This window comes from Kogia breviceps, chromosome 17, assembly GCF_026419965.1.
Source record: "Kogia breviceps isolate mKogBre1 chromosome 17, mKogBre1 haplotype 1, whole genome shotgun sequence".
In the NCBI taxonomy this organism is placed as follows: domain Eukaryota; kingdom Metazoa; phylum Chordata; class Mammalia; order Artiodactyla; family Physeteridae; genus Kogia; species Kogia breviceps.
Genome location: NC_081326.1, coordinates 65,977,677 through 66,005,010, shown reverse-complemented (window position 1 = coordinate 66,005,010; position 27,334 = coordinate 65,977,677). Strand labels below are relative to the sequence as shown.

The 27,334-nt window shown below is 53.0% G+C and overlaps 1 long non-coding RNA gene across 4 annotated transcripts in view; it reads right to left on the bottom strand.

Annotated features, from left to right (window-relative positions):
* The window catches only part of LOC131743968 (uncharacterized), a 405,600-nt gene that overhangs the window by 254,500 nt on the left and 123,766 nt on the right, over positions 1 to 27,334 (bottom strand). For all 4 annotated transcript variants that reach the window (XR_010837566.1, XR_010837569.1, XR_010837567.1 and 1 more), the window contains one exon: positions 690 to 828. This is a non-coding gene — a long non-coding RNA (uncharacterized lncRNA). The remainder of the gene's footprint in view (positions 1 to 689; positions 829 to 27,334) is intronic.

Sequence of the window (27,334 nt, the reverse complement as noted above, 5' to 3'; positions counted from 1 at the left end):
AAACAAACAAACAAAAACCCTCTTCCGTTGTGGAGCATTTCCTCCTCCGTGAAAGGCAGAATGGTAAACTCTTTATCTCCACCATCTCATTCAGCACCCGTAACATCCTCCTGGGGCACTAATAGGACCCCAATTTTACAAATGAGGAAACTGAGGCTTGGGGAGGCTGAGGCAAGTAGCAAAACCAGGAAAACTGGGGTTTGCCTAAAGCCGTCAGTTTTAACCTCTTACCCTTTACCCCAAGCAGCCTGAGACTTGGAAGCTGGCGCACGCAGCGCAAGCAGGCGGGGAGAGAGGAAGAGAGCCCTTCTGGATGCCCCTGAAGGTCTGCTGACCTGATCACATAATCCCACCAAACTTACCCATCCTCTCCCCAGCGTGGGCTCCACACATCTCAGCAGGATTGCTGGACCATCCTCACCTTCTGCCAGGGGGGAAAGCGTGGTGTACCCACCTAGGAGATGGCGGGCTCCTTCCTCAGCGGGGGACACAGAGGGATTGCCCCCTGGCACAAGGTCCAGGCGCTGAGAACCGGGTCCTGCGTATCAGGGTTATGGAAAGCCAGCTTCCCAAGCACAGGAAGCTGGGCCGAGCCGTCCAAAACCACACCCCAAGCTGCGCTGCGAGAGATCACCAATTCCAATAGCCATCTTTGGTTCCATAAGGCTCAAGAGGAGAAAATCCCTTACCTTGATTCTTCACATCCCATGATATTCCAGCTTTAGTTCAGGGAAGAACAGTTTTCAAGTCCCTCTGGAGTATTGAATGGATACTTCTTTTTTTTTTTTTTCAAATGAAAGGCATCTAAATCCCAGGTGGAACAGGATGCTAGAAATACACAAGAAAAGGGAATTATTAGTGTCAGTGCTCACATGAATGAATTTGGTAACGAGAGATTTCATTCATTTAAAAAATAAAAAGTACATATTTACTATATGCTAAATGAGAAGCATCTGAAGAGCAGGCATTTATTGAGTAGCTATTATGTGCCAAGCACTGTGTTGGACATGTGAACACATGAAGCCACTTGACCCTATGAGATCGGTCTTGGCAGCTGCATATTTCAGAAGTCACGTAAGCAGCCAGGCCACAGAGGGTCAGGTGTTCCTGACTCCCAAGCCCCCCCTCCACCAATCATGGTCCCCTTCCTTCCCCGCTAAGGCTTTTTCATTCATCTGATCCCAGGGATTCTGGGTAGAGGGGAAGGAGAAACATACCCAACAACTTAATTCTGAGAGTGGCCAGTCCCTGGAAGCCCAACCCCTTCTACGGATGGTGGGGAGTACGTGAATCATGGAAGCTGCATCAGATTAACTCGGTTGGAGGCTTTATCTGCCCTCAACACTGTCATGTAGTAACATGGGATCAGTGGACATCACGCGTTACTCAGGGAACCAAAACTGTAGCCTCGCCAGAGATTCTTATCCTAACTGCTAATGGAGATGGCTTACATGAAGAGGCCAAAAGGGTGGAGTGGTGTGGGGGAATGGGACCCAGGGGCCACCCGTGGTTTACCAGCTCTGGGAGGGCCTCCGAAAATCCCCGGAAGCAGGGCTGAACGCTCAGCTGGGTGGACACAGACACGGACCCTCTCCTCCCCTTCAAGGGGCGGCGCGGCAGCCACAGAAAGCCACACTGTCACATTTACAATGGGATGGTCCTTTCCCCTTCCAGAGCTCCCTCCTGCCCACCCCCACTCCCCACGAAAACTCCCAGCATCGTGGCAGATCATCAAGGAGCTGAGGCCCAGGGAGCACAGACTCAGGAGGTAGAAGGCTGACAAGTTCTGAAGGGGAATTGGCCCTCGAGTCTGGGAGAAGCCAGAGCAGCACAGAGGCTGCTCTCTCCGCTGAGAGGGAGGAAGCCAGGCAGTTTGGACTCCCCGCCATCAATCCCCTCTCTCTCCTGCGGGAAAACAAACTTGGCCCCGCTCTGCCTCTCGGAAGCCCTCTGGTTTTACATATTCCTCCCTGGGATGTGTTAGCGTCACGGACCGACCTACAAGGGCTCTGCAAGCCCCGGAGGGCTCCTGCCCGCTCCCATCAAGCGCTGGTTTAATCCATCCGAGTCCCGGCTCCCAGCGGCAGAGGGCAAACCCCGTTCCCTCTGAGAAGCCCCCTTGACGAGCCACGCGCTGAGAAAGACGCCATCCTCGGCACATCCACGCTCCCTCGGCGGGCAGCCTCCCACGCTTCTCAGACATCCTGACCAGGAAAGCACTTTCTGCCTCATTGTCGAAATGCATTCGCTTCATTACCCCAAAAAGGCAGCAGCCCAGCCAGCTTCCTGGTTGACTGTAGGCTCTTGTCAGAGTGCCTGGCTTGGCATCCCAGTTCTACGACTGAAAAGGTCCTCTGAGGAGCCTGCGCGAGCGACTTCAGCTCTCTGAGCCTCCGTTTCGCATCTTAGAGGTTTGTTCTTAGTGCGAGGTGAGAATCTCCGCAGAGCTTAGCTCTTGGCCTGGCGCGTTAGGAACACTTAGGAACGTCAGCTGTCATTACTACCGCACTTAAGCAAATGCCCGGGCCCGGCTTCTTCGTCTCCTCCCAATAAGGGGGGGGGGGGGGGGACGACAAGGTCTCCCCTCTTCCTGTCTCACCACCACGACTTCTCCAGTGCGAGGCCTCAGTACACGGGGCGCTAAGGGAACAAGTGAAGCCAACGCAAACAGCACTAAAAGCTGAGGTCTGCATCACAGCTGGCTACTCAGCCAGGCCTGGCTGTGGCTCTCACGTCTCAGTCTATTCATCTGTGAAATGGAATGGATTATGACACTTACCCCATCTCCCGGACGTGCTGCCAGGATTAAGTGAGATAGTGCACGCGAAAGGGGCTCTGTCAACTCTAAGTACTGGGGACACGTAATTAATCATAACGACAGTGCCACTTCGGCGCACACTCCGTATGGGACACTTTGCTAAGGAATATCCTCCCGGACCTCAGTGAGCACCTACCAGGACCCCAGGAGGTCAGGTCACAGGCATGACCATCATCTCCACTTTACAGATGTGGAAACCAACGCTCGGGCTGAGGAGGCTGCCTGACCGGGGTCGGCAGCTCCGTGGCTGAACTGTTGGTGTCCGGACTCGTCCTTACCCCTCCTCCTTGTAAGGAGCCTGCAGGAACCAGAAGGGCAGCTCCTACAGCAAAAGAGCCTCTCTCCAAGGCAGCCAGACTGATTAACGTTTTTAATTAATGTCTTAAACCGTATGCACGGAGCAATGTCCCATGGAAAATTGGGATCTAACATTTCTAACTTTCTCCCAGGGGCCGGCCCAGCCAGAGAGAGGCGCGAGGCCAGGGCACAGGGGGAGGGCGGCCTGGGCTGGCCAGGGTGGGAGTGGGACCTTCACGGAGCGGGAAGGTCACAGCCCTGCCTCAACACACGGAGCCTGACAGGCAGTGCGGTCACGTAGAGAGACAAGCCGGGGGAAAAGGAGACCGGCCGGCCGGGCACAGGGCGACAGGACGCGCACGGCTGCTCCTACCAGGCATCTGGCAGCCCCAGCAGAAGAGGAAGCAGGGCGACAGGAGGAGGCCCAGCAGGTAGCGTGTGCCCGGGGCCTGGGCCTGAAGGGTGAAGGGGCTGCTGCTCCTAGACCCTCCTGCCTGACACGCTGTGCAGAGGATAGACTTTCACCTGCTCTGTGGCTCACGGAGATACTCGACACTTGGACCTGAACCAAGGGGGCCACGGGCTTTCATGGGGATGCTGACAATACCTCCTTGATGTCACCCGGGATGGAGGGAGATCACTGCTGGGGCCCAGCGCTGTGCTCTGATGAACGGGGAGCCTGAGCGCCCGTGACGGACAGACCCGTGACCCCCAAGGCCCCAAGGAAGCGAGAGGGGGATGGAGGCCCAGACACCAGCCCCCTGGCCGGGATCTTCCTTGCTCTGCCTATAGCGTTTCAAGCGTGTCACGGTTCCAGAGCATCTACTCCTTTCTACCGCCTGGAAAAAGGGGCTGTGCCATCTTCCTTTCTCCAACGAGAAGGTAAGGGGCACAGAGCGTGACACACAGCACCGGTGATTAACCACCAGCTCTGCTGTGAGCAAGGCCACCGTGTCACTGGGCCGCCGGCCCGGACGCCACATGGATGCCGCCTAGGCAGCAGGGCCACCTGGGCACACTGACGGCAGCCGGCACCAGCCACCCCTATACAGGGCCCTGGGCTGCCTGGCAGGAGAGAGTGAACCAGCCATGAAATAAGCGACCGCACGGGGACTCCTGACCTGGAAATGATCAAAATACCCCCCGTTCACGGCAAACAGACCACAGTGGTGGGCTGCAGTGCCTACAGGGGCAGAGGGAAGGACAGCTTCCCCCAGGAAGCCCCTGAGAGTAGGCCCTGGCCTTGGGAGGTGTTTGTTCCCCCTGGAGAAGGCCCCGGAAAAGGACATAAACACAGGTACTCCTGTGCCTCTCCTGGAGGGGCAAAGCCGGTGAAGGCCCCAGCCTGGCTTGCACGCCTGCCCCGGATTCTATGAGATCCAGCAGGCCAGAGTGCAGAGGCGACATGTACAGACTCAGAACACAGGCTGTCTGGGTCAGAGCTAGTTCCCACCAGTCAGCAGCCACGCACCCCGGGCAGTCTACTGAACCTCCCTGATCATCATCTGTGAATCAGGGCTGGTGAGAGCAGCTACCTTCCGAGACTGGGGTGGGGACCACAGCAACGTACGTAGAGAGAAAGTACAACGCGATGTGTGGCTCAGGATAAATGCTTAACACTTTTGTTATTCTCAGTGTCTAATCGCTGTCATTCTTCCTGTTGCCTGGCAGGCAGGCCGACAGTCCTGCATTTGAATCCCACCTCGGCCACTTCCTGGGAGTGTGACCAGGGACCAGTCCCCTGACCTCCCTATGCCTCAGTTTCCTCATCTACAAAATATGGACCAGCCACACGGCACCACCAAGGATTACAGGGGCACACGCAGCAAAGCGAGGGGTACGGTAGGAGCTTTCAAGAATGAAGGCCCTGACCCCAACTGAGGGTCATTCTACAAAGCGACTGGCCTGGACTCTTCCAAAATGTCAAGGTCAAGAACAGCCGAGGAACTGCTCTAGGATAAAAGGAGGCTAAAGAGACACAGCCACTAAACACAGTGCTGACCTGGAATCAGAAAACAACAGTCAAAAAGGACATTATTGGGGCATCTGACGAAACTGTGCATGGCCTGTGGATTAGAAAATACAATTGTAGCGACGCTAAATTTCCAGAATTTGATCATCACACTGGTTATGTAAGAGAATGTCCTTGTTCTTAGGAAACACACGCAGAACGTTTAGGGATAAAAGGGCAATGTCTGCAATTTACCCTGAAATGGTTCAGAAGAAAAATTATACGTGTGTGTGTGTGTGTGTGTGTGTGTGTGTGTGTGTGTGTGTGTGCAAGAGGTGGGGTGCAGAGAGAGTTAACAATCTGGGTGTACGGTAGTTCTCACATCATCATTGTAATTTTTTCTGCCGGTCTGAAATCATACCCGAGGAAAAGATGCCCAAGAGCTTAGGGTAGGGGGTGTGCAGGAGGGTGGTAACAGGCCTAAAGGTCTAGTACAGACCATCCACGCAGGCCCAAACCATAAGCCTTTCCCACCAAAACCCAGTCACCTGATGTATAAATGTTACGATTTATTGTGTAGAATACTACAAAGGATGAAACTGAAGTTGCAGTTGCACTACCACCCCTCCTGCCAAGAAAAAGAAAGACAGATGATGGCTACTTCTATTCCCACGCCCCAGGGCCAGGCTCGGAGGGCCCACATCCTTGCCATCCAGCGGGGGGTGGGGGGCACCCTGCAGGAAGGCAGAGGCAGCATGGACCACTGCAGCCAAGGCTGGCTTTCGCTACGTGCCAGGCAGTGTTATGAGAGCTGTGTGCATCTTGAGTCCTTTGATTCCCCCAAGAACCCTTCAGGCAAATTCTACTCTTATTCCCCTTCCACACTGCAGGAAACTGAGGCTGGGGACAGCCTCCTGCCCAAGGTTTAATCTGGAGCATGAGTGAGCTGAGATTTGCGCCCAAGCTGCACCCACAGGACTTCCACAGGCAGCAGGGAGGCAGGCACTCCAGGCCAAGGAGCAGCCGGCACCAAGCCCGGCCCTGCCCCTGAAGCCGAGTTCCCAGGCCCCATAATGCTGAGGTTCCAGTGCAGCTACAGGGGGCTGAGATCCAGGCTCCCTGGCCTGTGTTCTCCCCTCAGGGCCACCCTAGCACTGTACGCATTTGATGCTTGACACCCGTTTTGAGATGCGGTCACAGAAACACAGCTTCCTTTTCAAGGAGTTTCAGCAACGCAAGGACGATCTCTGGGAGACCCAACACACTGGAGACATCCGTGTCATCAGCGAGGAGAAAAATGGGTCTGGGGACAGAATGGGTAGGGTCTTCACTGAAAACTCTTTTATCCCTTCTGTGTCTTGTCTTGTGAATGACTCACCTCTTCAAAAATGTTTGTTCACTTATTTCTTTTTTTTTTTTTTCGGTCCGCGGGCCTCTCACCGCTGTGGCCTCTCCCGTTGCGGAGCACAGGCTCCGGACGTGCAGGCTCAGCGGCCACGGCTCACGGGCCCAGCCGCTCTGCAGCACGTGGGATCTTCCCGGACCGGGGCACGAACCCGCATCCCCTGCATCGGCAGGCGGACTCTCAACCACTGCGCCACCAGGGAGGCCCCCACTTATGTCTTTAATACGAAGTTAGGAAAGGAAATCCACCCCGTTCCTGTGTGTAAGCCTGCCCTGAGTATGGGCCATTCCGTGCTGTACAATGCCGCGTCGCTGTACACAGCTGTCACTTACCACACATCCTCCTATTTTCAGGGGTGGAGGGACCAGAATGATTAAAGACCCAGAAGGAACAGCACAACCCATGACACTTGAGGGCGCTAAGATCCAGTGGCCAAGAGACCAGCCCACAGGTGCCTGGGACTCCAGAGCTGCCGTGAAAGCAAGGTGGGAACACCACCGCAAGTAGTCCTCTCACGGTTCTCCAACTCCAGTGCCAGGAACTGGGCAGTGCTCTCAGCCCTACCACCACCCAGGAGGCGGGTGGGGACTCTTGGGATGGCCATTTTACAGCTCAAGAAACAAAGGCATGGGATACGTGGGAACAGTGCCCAAGTCCTCCGCAGGGGAGAGGCTGGTGGGGGGTGCAGAAGTCTAGCTCCGGAAACAGTTCCTAAACCCCACCCTTCCCCCCAGGAGGGGGCGTGAGGACCCACCTCTGTCCCATGAAGAAAGGATCTAGAGTCAAGAGATTCCCGGGTTCCCAGCCAAGCTCCCCGCAAAAGCTGAAAGCATGGGGGAGACAGCATTTGACAGCAGTACCCCGTGTGTCAACGGAAGAAGATTATATCTGTGAAAATGCTTTGTAAACTATAAAGTGCCGTGCAAATCCTCCCATCAAAACAGAGGGTGCGTTGGTAGCTGGGGGAGGAAGAGGCTTCTGGAGGGTCAGCCTTAGCAGGCAGCTCTTCCTGAAGCATGGCAGCATTTCACCTCCTGACCTTCTACCCCAAACTCTCTTTTTCATACCTGCACTTACATTCAACTTTCTCTCACGAACATCCTCCCACCGTCCCTCCCACCCCAGGGGTGTAGGATTATTAAATCAACCCCAAGGTAAATAGTTTTCGATTCTCCAACCCCAAAAACCTCCCTTCCTGCCGCTGCACTTGGGTCTTGTCACCCAGAACATCAAAGCTAGCGCTTTCGGTAAAAGCCTCTCAGATCACTTGGGTGACGTGTGAAGATAAAAACAACCTGCCACATGGCAGGCTGTGGAGCACACCTTGGTGTCCAGTGGGGAGGTGAGTGGGCTGGGAAGAAACGGCGAGCTGTACTGGCCAACACTTCACAGGGAGTCCGACGCCCTGCCCCCTCTCCAAGTCCAAGTCCGCTGGGTGACCTTGTAAGTCCCTTCCCCACTTGGGGCCTCTTGCCAAGGAAGGGGTTGGATGGCACAATCTCTAGGTCGCTTTCAGATCTAAAATTCACTGATTCCATCTCACCCTCCTTGCTCAGAGTCTCTACTTCCTGAACTGTAATGACAGTTGATTTACATACAGGAAAATAAAAGCAACTACGAGGTCGCTCATACACTGGGCTGTAGTTTTTGGTGACTCACAAAGGAAAAAAATACATGTTTCCACTCAGCTCAAAAGAGTGGTCCCGCCACTCTCCAATTACTCAAAAGTCACCAGGCCAATGGGAGCCCTGGGGAAGTTCCAGGCTGCCGGGAGTTCAAACATCAGTGGACGCAAGCTCAGCAGGGAATTTCCCACGGTGGACAGGTGCAGCTACAGGTGGGCTGGATGGAGAGTCCCCTCCCTCCCTGAGAAAAACAGCCCTTACCCATTCACTCTCCATCTCGATAAGTCATCTCCTAGGGAGCCAAGGAAACGGAGGGTCCAACACTGTGCCAGGGCCCACCTTCCAGGAAGTCACACCCCAGAATGAATGTCCCCTCTTCCAGGAAGCCAATGTTGAACCACCACCCTTCCCAAACCCCGCAGCTTATAAACACCAAAAGCGCAGCAATGGTGCCTGGCATATAATAGATGCTAAAAAAAAAATCACTGCTAAAACAGTAAATACTTGCTGGATGACTTAATCATGCTGTTTCCATAAAGCTTAAGTAATCCCGTCCCCCAAAACACTGGGTGCCTGTTGTGTGCTGGGTGCTGGGGACAGAAGAGTGGACAAAGCAGACATCGATCCATCCAGCCATCATCCAAAGCAACTGCCGAACGTGCTGGCAGAAGATGACCCTCAGCTGTTGGCCTTCTTTGGAGACTGTCTTGGCTGAAGACACTGCCTTGCTCAAGGTGGCACGCCCTCCCAAGGGAGCCTTCAGACAATGACTGATCAATGCTCATCTCAATTCTGGGCAATTCTGAAAGGCCATTCTAGTGCCAGGGCTCCCAGGGGGTTGGCTGGGGTCTTGGTTAGCCATCGTCACAGCTCAGCTTCTCCCTCTGCTCCTTCTTGATTTCTTCCCCCTCAGTTTCACAGCCGTTGATTCCAAAGGCACCCCACAATAAACATCCCACTTACTAACCTCAATCTCAGCATCTGCTTCCCAGGAAACCCAACCTACAGCAAGAAGGTTCTCACAATTGATGATCGGGCCCTGTGCCACCAGGATGAAGGTTTTAGGGCCAGGACAAGTGAACAGACCACCCCTAGTTGGGACAGCTGCCTTACGGACAAGGATGCCGAGGCGGGGCTCAAGGCGACGATCAGTGAAGGAGAGCTGTGAGTTAGCAAACACCTGTAGTTGTTTTAACGTGTGATGAGTCCCAGGTCCTTAAGGGAGAGGTGCATACTCTTTGTCTGTGTTCTCCTGGAAGCCAGTACAGGAAAGGAGCTCTGTTGAATGATTCCGTGACGACTGGACGGACCAATGGATATATAAACGGACATACTTGGTTGACCAAGAAAGTTACACCTAAAGCAGCTAGACAACAAGTGAAAAATAATGATTCTGTATAGGTTAAATTATGGCATCCATGTAAGCATTTCTCGTGGTGCTCAAGAAATATTCACCGTGAAGATGACAAGTAAGCCACTCACAGAGAACTCCCTAGAGAAGGTGACCTGCAATGAGCAGCTTGAAAGAAGTGAGAGAATGGAGGAAGGCATACGAAACAAGAGACACGAGGCATTAGCACTGGTCAGCTGAGTTCTGACCACTCATCCGATACCCGGTACGTAGGCACTCTCATCGTGGGGCTGCCGTGACAGCCCAGGACGTAAGATAGGGGATGCCTTCCATAACCATTGCATCCATCACCACGTATGTGGGCTGCGATGTTCCCATTACCAGGGGAAGCAACGTTGACGGAAGGTCCTGAACACAGTACTGCAGTTTGGAGACTTAATCCTCCGGGGACAGGAAGCCATCGAGGTTGTGAAACAGAGGCGCTAGGTGACAGCTGGGAACCTAAGCTTCAGAACTGGTGCAAGATTTCTTAAATCATCCATCCCTTAGGTTTTGGACAGTTGCTTGGGATGCCTAGGCTGCGGTGTTCCCGAAGCAAATGGGGACTCGGGAGGTGCCTAGAGCCTCCATTCTGAGACAGCAGCCTCAGGGGCAGAATCAACACTGGAGAACCCCAGACGCCAGCCTCAGTCCCCCTAAGAAATGTACAGACCCTGGGGGGCCGTCCTCACCCAGGCACCCACCCAACCCACTGGCAGTCCTCGTTTCTGAGGGCGATGCCCAGGGAAACAGATAGGAGTGCCAAGGGAAAGGGGAATAAATAGGGGCCTGGTGTTTGTGCAAACAAGAGTAAGTTACGAGGACAATGGGAAAGGGATAAAGTTTACTTGGGAAAATTATGAAACGAGTGACGTCACAGAGGCTATTTGTTAAGCAGGACAGTGTATTCTAGAAAACACAGAAGACTTTGGCCTACTACTCATCCCTGAGCTGGGAGCATCTAAAAGGCTAAATGCTGGGGCCATCACCGGTGGTAGGCAGAGGAGACCCACCTCCAGGGCCAGCGGGATGCTGAGGGTCAGGCTGAAGGTACAGATCTCGAGAGGCAGTAAAGCTCAGAGTTCAGGCAGACAGGCTTTGCTGCCGAGCGATCTGGGCTGGAACTGAGGCTCCACCACTTCCTTCCTGTACGACCTGGGCTAGGAAGAACCCACCTCCCAGAGCCTCTGTGATACAAACCTACCAGAGTGCCCACAGGGACCGAACAGCACCTCTGCAAGGCACCGGACATATAGGGAGCACTCAAAAGTGATACTGCTGTTGTTTAATCATCGGTCACAGGCCTACGTAAGAACCATCTGGTGCTACCCTTTCCATCTGCACCCCACAAATCCCTTGGGCTTCAAGAGTCTCCTGTGAGGCCCCTCCTGGGGGCGCAATGGAGTTGAGGAGGGGGCAGCATGGGGACCATATCCCCATTTTGACTCCAACAGACCTGCTTACATGGTTATCTACATAAGGCCTGCACACAGACTTCAGCTGGGCCAAGGGGTTTAGGGGCTTTAAGAAAGCGTGAAAGCTTCGAACATTCATCCTCTTACTTTACCAAAGAAAAAAATGAAGCTTCAAGAATCAGGGGGCGGGGCTTCCCTGGTGGCACAGTGGTTGAGAGTCCGCCTGCCGATGCAGGGGACATGGGTTCGTGCCCCGGTCCGGGAAGATCCCATGTGCCGCGGAGCGGCTGGGCCCGTGAGCCACGGCCACTGAGCCTGCGCGTCCGGAGCCTGTGCTCCGCAACGGGAGAGGCCACAACAGTGAGAGGCCCGTGTACCGCAAAAAAAGAAAAAAAAAAAAAAAAAAAGAATCAGGGGGCGGACTTCCCTGCTGGCGCAGTGGTTAAGAATCCACCTGCCAATTCAGGGGACACGGGTTCAAGCCCTGGTCCGGGAAGATCCCACATGCCGCAGAGCAACTAAGCCTGTGCGCCACAACTACTGAGCCCGCGTGCCACAAGCACTGAAGCCCGCACGCCTAGAGCCCGTGCTCCGCAACAAGAGAAGCCACCGCAATGAGAAGCCCGCGCACCGCAACAAAGAGTAGCCCCCGCCCGCCGCAACTAGAGAAAGCCCACGCGCAGCGACGAAGACCCAACGCGGTCCTAAATAAATAAATAAATAAATAAATAAATAAATTTGTTTTTTTTAAAAAAAAGGAACCAAGAGACTCATCTAAACTCACACAGCAGGTCAGCGGTAGGGAAGGGAAGGTGCAGCTGGAGACCCTGAATCTCCCCAACAGTTAGTTCAAAGGCTGGGGTTGTTGGATGCGTCCTCTGAGGTCTGCTGCTTTGGGGTATGAGACTCCCACTCCGTGGGCACGGGGGTGGTGACCCCCCAATGCCTTGGCACCCCAAGTGCAAGTCCACAAGTCCCGACCCTCAAAGCCTGGTTCAAAGAGCGAAACGAACATCAAGTGGAGAATCCGATCCCAGGCGGAGGAAAAGCAACCCCTCCACTTCCCAAAAGAGGGACGGTCTTCCTCAGATCACTCCCCAGAGCTGGGCTCAGGGTCTAGACCCAGGGGCCTGGTAAGAACCGCCCCAGGAGCCATTGAGGCATTAATGGGACTCGGTCCACAAACGTCAGGGATGAGAAAGGCAAGAAACTAAAAAGAAGAAACCAGCCCCTTCCTTGCCAAGAAATCACAGCTCCCAGACACTCGGACGGGTCTGGTCCTAAGTCACCCATGGGTTTCTATGTGCCCACATCATAGGGCCAGCCAAGCAGTCATGCAACTTCTCCAAAGGCAGGGAGGACAGCAGAAGAGCAACACTTCTCACAAGTGGAAATGCTCTCCCATGACCACAGGTCAACCGTCAACCCAAGAATCAGCACAAAGGAAGGAGACCCTGGCAACGAAGAACAGATCAGTCCTACAGAAATCACTCACAATGGCCACACGTCTCCAGCCTCCTCGGTGCTGGGCGCTGGTGGGCTTTGCACGTGATCACCAATAACACAGCTATAGTGTCCCCAAGTGACAGATGGGTAGAATGAGGCTCACAGAGCTTCCTCAACACACAGCCAGATTTGAACACATACTGTGTGGCGTGTCCTGTGTTTGTAGCCAGATCTACCTAATAAAGCCCTTTCCCGAGTCCCTCACCCTTTTTTCCCCACTCTTGTTTTAAGAACATTAGGTCTGTACGACCCTGTTTTATTCAACAAGAAAAACACAGGTTGTCCAGCATGGGAGGGATGCAAGCAGCAGTGACACCACCCTCAGAAACACTGCGGAGGGGATGACGCTGGAGCTTTCTTGTCACTCTAAGATCCTCTAAGTCGAAACTGAAATTCCAACTCCCATCCAATTATTCCCCCTGAGTTGAGGTAGGCACTCCTACGACCCCAAAAACATAAGCTTTGCTCTTCCTTAGGGACAACAAGGCTCTTTAAAATCCATCCTGGCATCTCCCAACTGGCCTCGTCCACCCTGGGGAGGAAGGTTCCGGCTGGAGAGCCAGACGAGGACTCCAGGCACCCGACGACAGACAGGGAGTGCTCAACAGGGCTTGGGGGAGCCTCCCAGCCCCACAGTATGTGGGAAGGTGAAGAAGTACGAGAAGAACCGGGGAAAGCAACCTAGAAACACAAACAGCACCACAAAGAAAGCGACTGAACAGGAAACACTGGGACTTTTCTTCATTTCTTTTTTAAAGCTAGGAAGCCCCCAAATAGTTGAAAGCCATGTCGCAGAGCTTTCCGAAGACAGATCCCGCCTTGTTCAGTAAACAGATCTAGGGGGACAAATACGAAGTCTGAAGGCCTGAAGACTACAAGGGCAAGTTCAGATCGCACACAGAACTCCACGGTGCACGTGAGGGGCAGGGGGTTTCAGTGCCAGCCTCCAAGCCCAGGAGCCCATGTGCCAGTCAGCAGTTCACACAAAGGCTCAGTTTTGAAGCTCACTCATCTTAAGTAAAGGCCGCGTTGCAACTGGCTCAGCTTGAAGGCGTCCACATGGAAAGTCACGAATTTGGCTGGAGGAGCAGCCAACATCAGCATTCCCCAAGACAGATGGTAAACAAGCAGATGAAAAAAAAAGAAACACACACACACACACACACAAAACAACTGGCCTCATTAAGGATAAAAAAGTATGAACGTTAACAAGAGACTGTTCTGCCTCCACTGAATTATCATTTTTTTAAGCTAATGATACCTGGCGTTGGTGAAGGCGTGGTGAAATGGGCACGTCCACATGTCGATGGGACTAGCGTCAAAAACGTTATTTGAGGGTAACTTGGCAGTATGGGTCGAGAGTCGTAAAACTGTGCCTTTTCACTCAATAATCCTTCTGCAGAGAATCTGTCCAAAGGATTTTCCAATAAAAGAAGAGGTACATGCACACAAAGCTGCGCAAAGCACCCTTAAGTATCAATATTACAGCAAACTACTAGGAACCTTCCTTTTTAACAACAGAGAACTGGTTTAGAAGATGATGTATCGACTTGATGAACTTCTTTAAAAATGGTCATCAGGGGCTTCCCTGGTGGCGCGGTGGTTAAGAATCCGCCTGCCAGGGGCTTCCCTGGTGGCACAGTGGTTGAGAGTCCGCCTGCCGATGCAGGGGACGCGGGTTCGTGCCCCGGTCCGGGAAGATCCCACATGACGCGGAGCGGCTGGGCCCCGTGAGCCACGACTACTGAGCCTGCGCGTCCGGAGCCCGTGCTCCGCAACAAGAGGGGCCGCGACGGTGAGAGGCCCGCGCACCGCGATGAAGAGTGGCCCCCGCTCGCCGCAACTAGAGAAAGCCCTCGCACAGAAACGAAGACCCAACACAGCCAGATAAATAAAATAAATTTAAAAAAATAAAATAAAATGGCGATTAGTAAGGTGCTTGAACAAAATGGACACAAACGCTTAGGATATAATGTCAGATTACAGAATATTCCCTACACCTATGCCTGTATCAAACCCTAAGTTAATGTAGGGACAGACACATCGGACATCTGAATGTAATCTGATTGGTCAAGGGGGGAGGGTGGTTAGTGATTTCATTTTCTCATCCATGTCTGTTCTTGGGAATCACAGTGCTGTTTGCGCAATAAATGACAACAATCTCGATGATGATGAAGATTTTTATTGGTAAAACTTCAATAACGTGTGGGAGAGGATGAGTGGAACTCTGCTGTGCTAGAAACAGCACTCAGGGTATGAGAAACGACCAAACCCAGAGGCACTGGAGGATAAACGCAAAGAAATGCGATCTCTAAGCAGAGCGTGGAAAGTGTAGACACCAATGGGGCCACGTATCGGCAACCTCAGCCTTCAAGGCCCCAGAGAGCATCCGGCAGTACCTGATCATCTCAGCTTTCTGAGAGTCAGTCTTGCTTCTCCGCGCCATGCCCACAGCTCTCAAACAGGAATAGAAAGCCCCGGATCTGTGTATATGCAAATGTCCGTCTTCCTAAAACACAAAAGCCTGCTCATTTGAATACTGAACCTCCTCAGCTAGGTGTTTCTCAAAAAGGCAACCTAGCCCAGTTTCTACACGCGGTGCTCGAGGCCCCTCGGAGCTTTCTGTTTTCTGTAGGGTAGGGTCCAGATGGGCTCTCCAGAGCCACAGCGATCTCAGCGCACCGCGGTCCCCGTCCACAGTCCGGGCAGGGGCGGTCAAGCTAGTGGACAGCCCAACTCCAACCCTACCAGCCCTGTACTTCACCCTTGCGACCTCAGGTTTTCGCATCCGTAAGAGGGGGATTTTTCCAGAACCTTCCTCAGAGGGGCGCAGTGACGACTGAGAGAAACACACACACTCAGCACAGCTCCTGGCAGCCGGCTGCAGGCGCTCACTCACTCCTGGCTCTCACCATTACTCTCATTCCAGAGTCACCGCGTCTGATAGGTTCGTCTGAGGTCTTCACAGACCACGTGTGCCTAGGTGGCAAGGGAGGGCACACTTGTAAGTGACCAAATGCAGCTCCACCCTGGCTGACATTCGGATCACCTGGTTGCTTCAAAAGGCCCAGACGTCCCGGTCCCTCCCAGCACAATTATCAATATTTCCGATTCACCGCGGGTGGGGGCGCTGGCACAGCTGTTTTGTGAAGCTGAATCCACTGTGCCACTGGCCTGGGGCACATCGACCTCAGGCGAGAGCAACCAGTGATTTCTCCTCCAAACCCCCAAGCCCAAGAGAGCGTGAGGCAGGAGCCTTTCTTCATCTCTTTAGGGCATGGTTCAGCAGCTCCTTCTGGAACCAGCAAGCACTCTCTGAGTGACAGGAAGATGGCAAGGAGGTGCCCGGCTCTCTGCCCTCCTGCTCGGCCTGGTGATTTCCTGCAAGGCAGTGGAGTGGACCAGCTGAGCGCCTGCCCTGCAGAGGCCACTGGGAAGCATCTGCCCGGCGCGGGCAGTGACGCTGATGGGCCGGCGGTGAGCACTAGTCCGCGGGCGGTCCCTGCCCAACCTCAGCCTCCTTCCCATCATCTGAGGGCTCCCTGTGCGTCCCCGGCGCAGTGAGAGCAGACAGGCCTCCGGGAGCAGCACTGATTTCGCAGGGAGTGAGCCCAGCATCTCTGGAGGAGGCGGGTGTAAAGTGCAGGAGGACCACACCTCGGAGCCTGAGCCCCCCGCTGACCCTCATCTGTGAAATGGGCATAGCCCTCCCCACAGGGGGGCTGGGAGAGTGCCCTGGGCCAGGCTCTCAACCAATGTGGCAGGCGCTGCGGTTGGCGTGAAATGCCACTGAAGGGAGATGGGGGGGCCCCTCTTCCTGCGTGAAACTCAACCCTCCTCCCCGCAGCGTGCAGGCTTCCAGCCTTGTTGCCTCCACCTCGGCCCCAGGGGTGAAGCAACAGCTGCTGAGCAATCTGCAGAGCTGCCCGGGACCAGGGTGCCCTCCCTCCCCAGAGAAGGGAGCAGCACCACGGCGCTCAGCCTGGCTTTGCCTGAGAGGAGAGGGGCTTGCTGGGCCCCTTGCAATACTCTGGCCTGCCTGGAGGTCTCACTGCAAGACTGTGCAAAGGCCAGGACACTGCTCCTCCATCTCCATTCCTAAAGAACCCTCAACAGACTCTGCCTGGGCTTCAATCCAAGAGCCCCCGTTTTTATCACACTGACGGGTGGCTAAGAACCTTCCGTGACTTAGCCACAGGAACACCTGGAACCCTCTCAGTAGACTTTTGGGGTTGATGCTACTCATATCCCCATTTTACAGATGAGGAGGGTGAGGCATGAGAGGGCAGCTACCTTGCCCAAAGTCACGCGGCAGAGCCGGATCTTGGAGCCTCGGGGGTTCCAGAGGCCAGGCTCTCCCGTGCGACACTACAGCGCCCTGGTTCCAGGGTTGCTCCTCCTTGGATTCCTCCCTTCGGTCACCTACATTATGGGGCCCCTGCTCTATGCCAGCCCAGGGTGGGGGGGAGGGGGTGTGGACAGAGAATCTCCATGGGTAAAGACACAATCCACCCTCTCAAGAGCTCACCTAAGCCAGACATTCCTAAAGCCCTCAGAAACAACCCCAGACAGATCGAGAACTTGTGAAAACCCCTCTAAGCAGTGAGGGCTGGGCACAGGCTGGGGGCCACGGGGATGGGCTTCGGGGGGCAGCCTGGGAGGCAGGGCAGACCTGGGCGTGAATGCCACCTGCTCGCAGACGTGCCGTGAGCTGGGCTCGCCCCGGTCTGGCCCTCCTCTGCAGAGCAGTGGTAATGAAAGGATCCCCTCCCAGAGCGGCTCCAAGGAGTAAATGAGAAAGCGTCTGCAGAGCGCCCACAGTAAGCCAGGGGGCACGTCTGCACAACCAGATGCCAATCCGAGGACTAGAGCCACAGGGGGTCCGACTCAGAGGGCTGCTGGGCTTCTGGGTGGGGTGGGGAGCCCTCGAGAGGTCCCAGGAGGTATCTGGGAGGGGTCTGCCCCTGAGAAGGATGGGCAGGTTCTAGGTAGGTCAGAAGCCCCCAGGCCGAGGAGAAAGGCATGCATCAGGGTGAGGAGGTAGGAGAGCCAGAGGATGGGGCTACCACCTGTGGCTGAAGCAAACTATAGGCTGGAGACGTGAACGACTAGGATAAGGAAGAACAGCTTTCAGCGGATTTCACAACAGACCCCCCGACGGTACGGCTGCCCAGTGATAATGACAGACCGAGTGAGGCCATGCCAAATCATATCAGCAGAGGCAAATAAGGAAGGTGCGCTTATCAACTTACAACTGCAGGCCCTAAATAGAGTCTGGGAAAGCCCTTGCCTGGGACAGAATGGGATCCCCTTCTGTGTTCGGCTCCTAGGGGCTCCTAGGTAACAAATGACCACAAACCAGGTGGCTTAAAACAACAACAAAAAAATCAATCCTTTCACAGTTCCGGAGGATGGAAGTCCAAAATCAAGCCGTCCGCAGGGCCATTCTTACTCAGACGGCTCTAGAGAAGCATCCTTGCTGGCCTCTTCCTAGTTTCTGGTTTGCTGGCAATCCTTAGTGTTCCTTGGCTGGGAGATGCAGAGTCCGATCCACCTCCATCCTCACATGGCCTTTGTCCGTGCGTGTGTGTGCACGTGTGTGTGTGTGTGTGCGCGCGCACGTCCCCTTTCTCTTATAAAAACAGCATACACTGGACTCGGGGCTCACCCCTCTCCAATATGACGTCACATTAACTCGATGGCATTGGCAAAGACCCGACTTCCAAACAAGGCCACACTCACAGGTACTGAGGGTTAGGATGTGAAAATACCTTTACGGGGTACACATTCCACCCACTATACCTCCTTCACCACAGCCTCCCCGATATGCTCCCCTGGTCAGCTTTCACCTAAACCAGCGTCCGGGTTAGCTGTCACCTCCCAGCATCTTCAGTCGACAGGGATACATTACAGTCCCTAACGCAGAATCCCTGACGGAGCAAAGGACGCACAGCATATGTGTAAGACCGGAGAGGCTGCACATGCCAGCCTGGCCCTCATCTCTGAAAGTCTGAGCTGCTGCATTCACAACAACAAACAAACCTATCTGAAGAGAGAAGTCATTCATAAGACAAAGCACAGAAGGGATAAAAGAGTTTTCAGTGAAGACCCTACCACTGGATCCTCAGGCCCATTTTTCTCCTCCTAATGGTATTTTTTGAAAGGGGGCCACCCCACCCACAGCGGGCCCCGAGCTCTGCACTCAAGAGGCACCCAGATCCAGGGTGTCTGGACAACAGAAGTCCCCAAATCTGCACCTGTTAGAAGGGACAGTTGGACACAGAGCCTGTTCCCTAAGAGAACAGGTGGGCAGGTATCACCGAAAAAGGTATGTATGCACTCCTGGGTGTCTGCAGGAGCCTCCGCCCGGTTTCTGAAAGATCCCGGACTTCTCCCCAGCCGCCGTTTGGAAAGCTCCGTGGAATCCGTTTGTCCAATCAGCCAGGTAGGTCCTTCCAAAGACATTTCTCAGGCCCCATTCTCCGGCTCTCCTGTGTGTGGCTGCTGGCCAGGCGCAGACGTGAGCAGAGGAGGACAGCGTAGAAAGTGACCAGGCATATTCCAAGGTCAAGGGATGCCAGGCCTGCAAGCCCCGGAGCGGCCTGGCCCGGAAGCGCCCAGGCACATCCACAGGCATCAATAAATGTCAGTTGTGGCAAAGAGAGCAGGCAGACTTTTTTTTTTCCTTTTTGGCCACGCCACAGGGCATGTGGGATCTTAGTTCCCCGACCGGGGATCGAACCCACGCCCCCTGCAGTGCAAGCGCAGAGTCTCAACCACTGGACCGCCAGGGGAGTCCAAAACGAGACTTTTCTAGTCCATAAACGAGGCCTCCACGTGCTCACAGATTTCCCATCGACCCTGCTGCGTGACCTTGAGCAAGTTTCAGAAGCCCCGTGCGCGAGCTCCTCTCCTCACCCAGATGTGTGAACCTGAGATGGAAAGGAGTCTTGCAGCACGTGGCACTTTTCCTTTTGGTCTTTATGGAAGGTGCAGCAGTGACCAGGGAAGCCGCCCCTTCCTTGGGAGATGTCTGCAAGTGGGCAGGAAAAACACAGTGTGAACCCTCCCTGAAGTGGCCTCGTTCTTAGCAGGGCCACAGAGCATACTCTGGACCCAGCCGGACCAAGCCGCATGTCAGGGGCTGGGCCAGGCCACATGCAGACCCTGCAGTTCGGTCCAGAACACACACCTTGTGGTGAACGTCCCACCTTCTCAGGGCGGCGCCCACCCTAGCCTCTGCCATTTATCTTCCTTTCCACCAATAGTGTGTTTCGAGCCTACTTTGTGCCCCAGATTGGGACCTGGGGGATGGGGGGAGAGGGGAGGAGACAGAGACCCAGGCTTCACGGACTAATCCCAGGGCCCTCCCCTCCCTTGACCCCTCCTCCTAGCCCGCTGAGAGTGGGCCTCCCTGCCTCCTAATTCATTGCCCAGTTCATTCCTGATCTCCCACTGGAGGCCTCGGGTCTGGTTTTCCATGGGAGGAAAGGCCCTGCCCCCCTTCTGACCTGTCCCTTTGTCACAGTGGGTGGATGCCCATCTATGTAGAAAGCACACAACCTACAATCAGCCCGGGGTGATGTCCCAGGAGCCTCCAGAAACAAACACCCATTACCCGAGGAGCTGTCAGGAGTCCCACCCTCCAATGAGCCTGCCAAAGCAGGCATCAGCGGCCTACAGCGGGGTCCCCTTCTGCGGGTGAGGGGCCTGGGGCTCGGGCTGGCTCAGCCAGCCAAGCATACCTGCCGTGGATCAGGGACCTGTGATGGAGCGAAAGGAGTCTGAGCACGTCCCAGGGAGAGAAAGGAGGACGACACTCTGATGTCCCCACCAGCAGGGTCTACCTGCTGTGAACCTAAAAGAGACAGGGTCCAACTCAACGGACAAGGGGTTTCCATGAAAGTCCTTCCCACACCCCGCTCTGCAGCCACAAGCCAAGGAATGCCTGTGGCCACCAAAAGCCGGAAGAGGCAAAGAAAGATTCTCCCCCTAGAGACTCTGGAGGGTGCAAGACCTTGCCAACACCTTGATTTCAGAATTCTGGCCTCCAGGACTGTAAGAGAATACATGCCCATGGTTTTTTTTTTTTGTTTTTTTTTTTTTTTTTTTTTCGGTATGCGGGCCTCTCACTGTTGTGGCCTCTCCCGTTGCGGAGCGCAGGCTCCGGACGCGCAGGCTCAGCGGCCATGGCTCACGGGCCCAGCCGCTCCGCGGCACGTGGGATCCTCCCGGACCGGGGCACGAACCCGTGTCCCCTGCATTGGCAGGCGGACTCTCAACCACTGCGCCACCAGGGAAGCCCTGCCCATGGTTTTAAACCATCTAGTTTACAGTCATTTGTTTTGGCAGCCACAGAAAACTAATATGAGGCCCTCGCCTCCAGCGTAGGAAGGAAGCCCGTGTCAGCTCAGGATGGAGGGGTGAAGCCCAATGGGGTCGAGAGCATCCTGAGAACCTCCATCGTCTGATTCCGGACCCATCGGTGCCTTGGGTTGTTGGCGGCTGTGCCTGCGAGCTGAGAACGGGGCAGGAAAAGGCACGGCCACCTTCGGATGAATGAACTGCTGCCCTCCACTCCGACAGGAAGAAGCAGGCCCACCGTGGCGGACAAGGCCCTCCGAGTCTGGAAGGATAACCGGAGGAAAAGGCTCCTGGCAGACGCTGCTATCCTCAGACCCGGCGTGCACACACCTTTCTCTGCCCCCTTCTGCCACCCCGACTGCTGTGCTGTACCCGGCTGGTCCCACAGCACTGTCCCTTACACCTGTGGCTCTCCTTCCCCAACTCGGGCCGGGATTTCCCCTCCACTGGCCGTGAACTCAGTGGTGGGGACACATCCACTCTCCACTGGCCCCCAGCCCTGGACGAGAGTTACTGGAAAGAGACTCCAAAGATGTTTTTAATCTAACCGCTCACTCCACATATGTGCAAACTGAGGGCCAGAGAAGTGAAGGGAACGGCCAGGACTGGGCCAGACCCAAGACACCCAGACCCAAGGCCTCGCCGCCTCTGCTTCCAGCCAACCGGACTTCTTGCTCCATCAGCTTCCTGCCCAACAGATGGTTCCCTGAAGTGCCCCCAAGTGCCTAAAAAGGTCTGGCACACGGTAGGGGCATAGTATGTATCCACTGAATGAACATTTGTTAAATGAACCCAGAACTGGGGAGAAGCAGGGAGGGGGTATGAAAAATTGGTCTTAATATTGTAAATGCTGCTCAAAAACAGGGACAGACTTCTGAGTGGAAAAATAACGACTACCAAAGGGTACTACTTCCCTCTGGGTTTGTAGTTCTGGGAACTTCTCTGCCACGTTTTCCTCTGAGACGGCAGGAAAGGCTGAGAGGAACAGGACTGAACGATGTCCAATAACAACTGTGATACAAATCACTGCATTCATTCACTCACCAAGCATTTACTAAGTCTTACTAGGTCCCAAGACCGAGAGAGACACGAGGGGCCCGGAGACGGCAAAGCCTTCGCTGCCGGCACAGAAAGCACAGTTGAAAGGAACAGCAGACAGTTACCAGGACTTCCCTGGTGGCGCAGTGGTTAAGAATCTGCCTGCCAATGCAGGGGACATGGGTTCGAGCCCTGGTCCGGGAAGATCCCAAATGCCGCGGAGCAACTAAGCCCGTGCGCCACAACTACTGAGTCTGTGCTCTAGAGCCCGCGAGCCACACTACTGAGCCCGTGCACCACAACTACTGAGCCTGCGCTCTAGAGCCCGCGAGCCACAACTACTGAGCCCGTGCGCCACAACTACAGAATCCCATGCGCCTAGAGCCCATGCTCCGCAACAAAAAAGAAGAAACCACAATGAGAAGCCTGCGCAGCACAACAAAGAGTAGCCCCCGCTCGACACAACTAGAGAGAAAGCCCGTGTGCAGCAACGAAGACCCAATGCAACCAAAAATAAATAAATTTATTTTTTTTAAAAAAAGAAAGTTACCAAAGCAGATGGTGAGGGATGGCGAGGAGGCCAGGACCCCAGGACAACAGAGAAGGGTCAGCCTGGGGCAGGGCTGGGAAGACTGCCTGGAGGTGGTGGCAGATCCCAGAACGTGAAAGACACCTCCATGAGGAAGATAGACCTTGCAGGCCAGGTGAGACCCCGATTCTGAAAGAGACAGAGAGGAGCAGTGAGCTGGGTCAGACCTGGATCCCACAAGTCAAAGGTCCACGCTCTCCCCTGACCACACCAATGGAGATCAGACAACAGTCGCCCACCTGTAAGTCTCAGCCTGTTCCTCGGTAAAAGCAGGACACTAAAATGGAGAAGAACTCCCATAAGACAGAAAAAAAAAAAACCAATTTAGGAGTTTAGGAGATCCTGGAATTTAGGAGATCCAGGTCCAAGTCCCTAAGAGGGCCTTTGATCCTTAGCTCTCTTATCTACAAAGTAAGGTCAGAGAACTGGATGATCTTCAATGATGCAGAAGAAGTTAAAAAAAAAAAAAAATCAGTGAGTTAATTATGCCCATCTCAAGGTTCTGGCTTAAGGATGAAGAAGGAAAATAAGGGTTAAAAATCCATCAAACTGGATACTATACATAGAGAATCCTACAGATGCTACCAGAAAACTACTAGAGCTAATCAATGAATTTGGTAAAGTAGCAGGATACAAAATTAATGCACAGAAATCTCTTGCATTCCTATGCACTAATGATGAAAAATCTGAAAGTGAAATTAAGAAAACATTCCCATTTACCACTGCAACAAAAAGAATAAAATATCTAGGAATAAACCTACCGAAGAAGACAAAAGACCAGTATGCAGAAAATTATAAGACACTGATGAAAGAAATTAAAAATGATGCAAATAGATGGAGACATACACCATGTTCTTGGATGGGAAGAAACAACATTGTGAAAATTACACTACTACCCAAAGCAATCTACAGATTCAATGCAATCCCTATCAAACTACCACTGGCATTTTTCACAGAACTAGAACAAAAAATTTCACAATTTGTATGGAAACACAAAAGACCCCGAAAAGCCAAAGCAATCTTGAGAATGAAAAATGGAGCTGGAGGAATCAGGCTGCCTGATTTCAGACTATACTACAAAGCTACAGTAATCAGGACAGTATGGTACTGGCACAAAAACAGAAGTATAGATAAATGGAACAGGATAGAAAGCGCAGAGATAAACCCATGCACACATGGTCACCTTATCTTTGATGGAGGAGGCAAGAATATACAGTGGAGAAAAGACAGCCTCTTCAATAAGTGGTGCTGGGAAAACTGGACAGGTACGTGTAAAAGTATGAAATTAGAACACTCCCTGACACCATACACAAAAATAAACTCAAAATGGATTAAAGACCTAAATGTAAGTCCAGACACTATCAAGCTCTTAGAGGAAAACAAAGGCATAACACTCTATGACATAAATCACAGGAAGATCCTTTTTGACCCACCTCCTAGAGAAATGGAAATAAAACCAAAAATAAACAAATGGGACCTAATGAAACTTAAAAGCATTTGCACAGCAAAGGAAACCATAAACAAGACCAAAAGACAACCCTGAGAATGGGAGAAAATAGTTGCAAATGAAGCAACTGACAGAGGATTAATCTCCAAAATTTGCAAGCAGCTCACGCAGCTCAGTATCAAAAAAATAAACAACCCAATCCAAAAATAAGCAGAAGACCTAAATAGACATTTCTCCAAAGAAGATATACAGATTGCCAACAAACACATGAAAGAATGCTCAACATCATTAATCATTAGAGAAATGCAAATCAAAACTACAATGAGATATCATCTCACACTGGTCAGAATGGCCATCATCTAAAAACCTACAAACAATAAATGCTGGAGAGGGGCTTCTCTGGTGGTGCAGTGGTTGAGTGTCCGCCTGCCGATGCAGGAGACGCAGGTTCGTGCCCCGGTCCGGGAAGATCCCACATGATGCAAAGCGGCTGGGCCCGTGAGCCATGGCCACTGAGCCTGTGTGTCTGGAGCCTGTGCTCCGCAATGGGAGAGGCCACAGCAATGAGAGGCCCACGTACCGCAAAAAAAATAAAAATAAAAATAAAAAGAGAATAAATGCTGGAGAGGGTGTGGAGAAAAAGGGAATCCTCCTGCACTGTTGGTGGGAATGTAAATGGATACAGCCACTATGGAGAACAGTATGGAGGTTCCTTAAAAAACTACAAATAGAACTACCATACGACCCAGCAATCCCACTACTGGGCATATACCCTGAGAAAACCATAATTCAAAAAGAGTCATGTACCACAATGTTCATTGCAGCTCTATTTACAATAGCCAGGACATGAAAGCAACCAAAGTGTCCATCAACAGATGAATGGATAAAGAAGATGTGGCACATATATACAATGGAATATTACTCAGCCATAAAAAGAAACGAAATTGAGTTATCTGTAGTGAGGTGGATGGACCTAGAGTCTGTCATACAGAGTGAAGTAAGTCAGAAAGAGAAAAGCAAATACCATATGCTAACACATATATATAGAATCTGAAAAAAAAAAAAAAAGTCTTGAAGAACCTAGGGGCAAGATGGGAATAAAGACACAGACCTACTAGAGAATGGACTTGAGGATACAGGGAGGGGGAAGGGTAAGCTGTGACAAAGTGAGAGAGTGGCATGGACATATATACACTACCAAACGTAGAACAGATAGCTAGTAGAACGCATAGCACAGGGAGATCAACTCGGTGCTTTGTGACCACCTAGAGGGATGGGATAGGGAGGGTGGGAGGAAGGGAGACTCAAGAGGGAAGAGATATGGGGACATATGTATATGTATAACTGATTCACTTTGTTATAAAGCAGAAACTAACACCCCATTGTGAAGAAAATATACTCCAATAAAGATGTTTAAAAAAATAAATAGGGCTTCCCTGGTGGCACAGTGGTTGAGAGTCCGCCTGCTGACGCAGGGGACACAGGTTCGTGCCCCGGTCCGGGAGGATCCCGCATGCCGCGGAGCGGCTGGGCCCGTGAGCCATGGCTGCTGAGCCTACACGTCCAGAGCCTTGCTCCGCAACGGGAGAGGCCGCAACAGTGAGAGGCCCAAGTACTGCAAAAATTAATTAATTAATTAATTAATTAATTAATTTAATTAAAAGCAAAGAAAAAACAAACAAACAAAAAATCCATCAAACTGGAAAGCAGTGCAAGCAAGGGTAATGTGACAAACTCCTAAAGGCATGGCAGGCACTGAGCTCAGAGTCCTACGTTCACTGTGTCCTCTGGCCACACGACAAACATGTAAGACACAGAGGTGCTATGATTATACCCACTTCACAGACCAGAACGTGGGTTATACTGTCAGCCACCACTGAAGCCAGGAGTCAGGCCCAGGCGGGGGGACCCCGGAGCTCCCACCACTCCCTCCTACGAGGACTAGACAGTGAGGCTTAAGAGAAACACCACAGGACAAGGGAAAGAGGTGCCGTATTCGCTTTTCCGTTTTGTAAAACGTTCCTTCATGCTGTTCAGTGGTTTTGAGGACAGAAACGCATGCTGGGTGAGGGGCAAAGGGCTCCACCCAAGTGGCACAGACAAGGCTACCGGTCTTCAGTCTCAGAGCTTTCAAGGCAGCAGCCGGAAAGAACCTTGCCTGGCCAGAGCCCTGAGTCCTGGGCAGGGGTCTCACCAGCCCTCAGTGGCTCGCCCACCACTGCACTGGGGTGCAGCCCCCTCCGTGGTCCAGCTCAGATCCACCCTCGTCCCAGCTCCAGATCTACCAGGTCATCTCCCCACCACACACACACACACACACACACATCAGCATGTCCTACGCAGCAGTGTGTGGCATCAAATCCGTGTAGGGGCTTAAGCCAAACACGTGGCAGCACATTTAATTCCATTTCCCGTAAACCCCCAAGCTCATCACACACCACCTGCAGGGAATTCTGTCTCTACTGGGTCTCTCCCATCCACTCCTGTCTCAACCAGATGAGGCCCCCATCACCTCTCACTGTCAGCTTCAGCCCCCACTCTGATCCTGTCTCAGTGATGCAGCCAAGGTAATAAGCTTTCTGAAACACCAGCTTCATCCTCTCACACCAGCGCTTGAACTTGGGGAATCTCTCTCCGCTGCCCTCGGCACAAGGTAAAAATGGACTTTACAGGATTGGGTCTCTGTTTCCAATTCCCTCTTCTCTCCCCCGCTCTGACCTAAAGCACTCCTCCTCTCTGGGCTACCTTCTTCTTTCCCTGACCACTCCAAGTCCACACGGTGCAACCCTCTGTGTGCTTAGGGCAACCAATATCCTCAGCATTGCCTTTGAACCTTCTGCTGTGATTACCCGATTTCTCATCTAAAGCTCCCCTGACAGGAGAACCAATGTTCCCTAAGGGAAAAGAGAGGGTCCTACTGATTTCTGTACTCCCAGAATGCAGCATAGTGCCTGGCCTGTAGTATATGCTCAATTAAACTGTTGCATAATGAGGAGCATTCAGCATTTTGAGGAGTCCCAGGAATCGAAACAATGATACCTCCATCAGGATTAAAGAAAAAAAAAAAAAAAAGGAAAAGGATTCTCTATGCCTCAGTTTTTGCATCTGCAAAGTGGAGACAGATTCCAGAAGCTGGTGGACAGGAAGGAAGTACCTCAAAGCAAGCCCTGCAGAGGCCTCCATTGATAAGTGTTCTCTTTCCCTATCGTTAGCTTGCTGATTTCCCTATCAGGGTGCATCCATCCAGAAGGCTCCCGGGTGACAGGCTCTGCCACAGAGATCCTATCTCCTGCCAACTGAACTTCAAAAGCATCTTTATCGGGAGGACCCACCTCAAGGAAGGTCAATTCCTCACTTCTCTGGGTAATCCTTTTATTCTGGGCCTGCCAGGCACACCCAACTCAACCTTATCTGCCAAGTCCCCAAACTGCTGTCCTTCCAGGAAGGGTGTCTCTTATCTGCAGACCCCCAGAGGAGAGAGACCAGGGA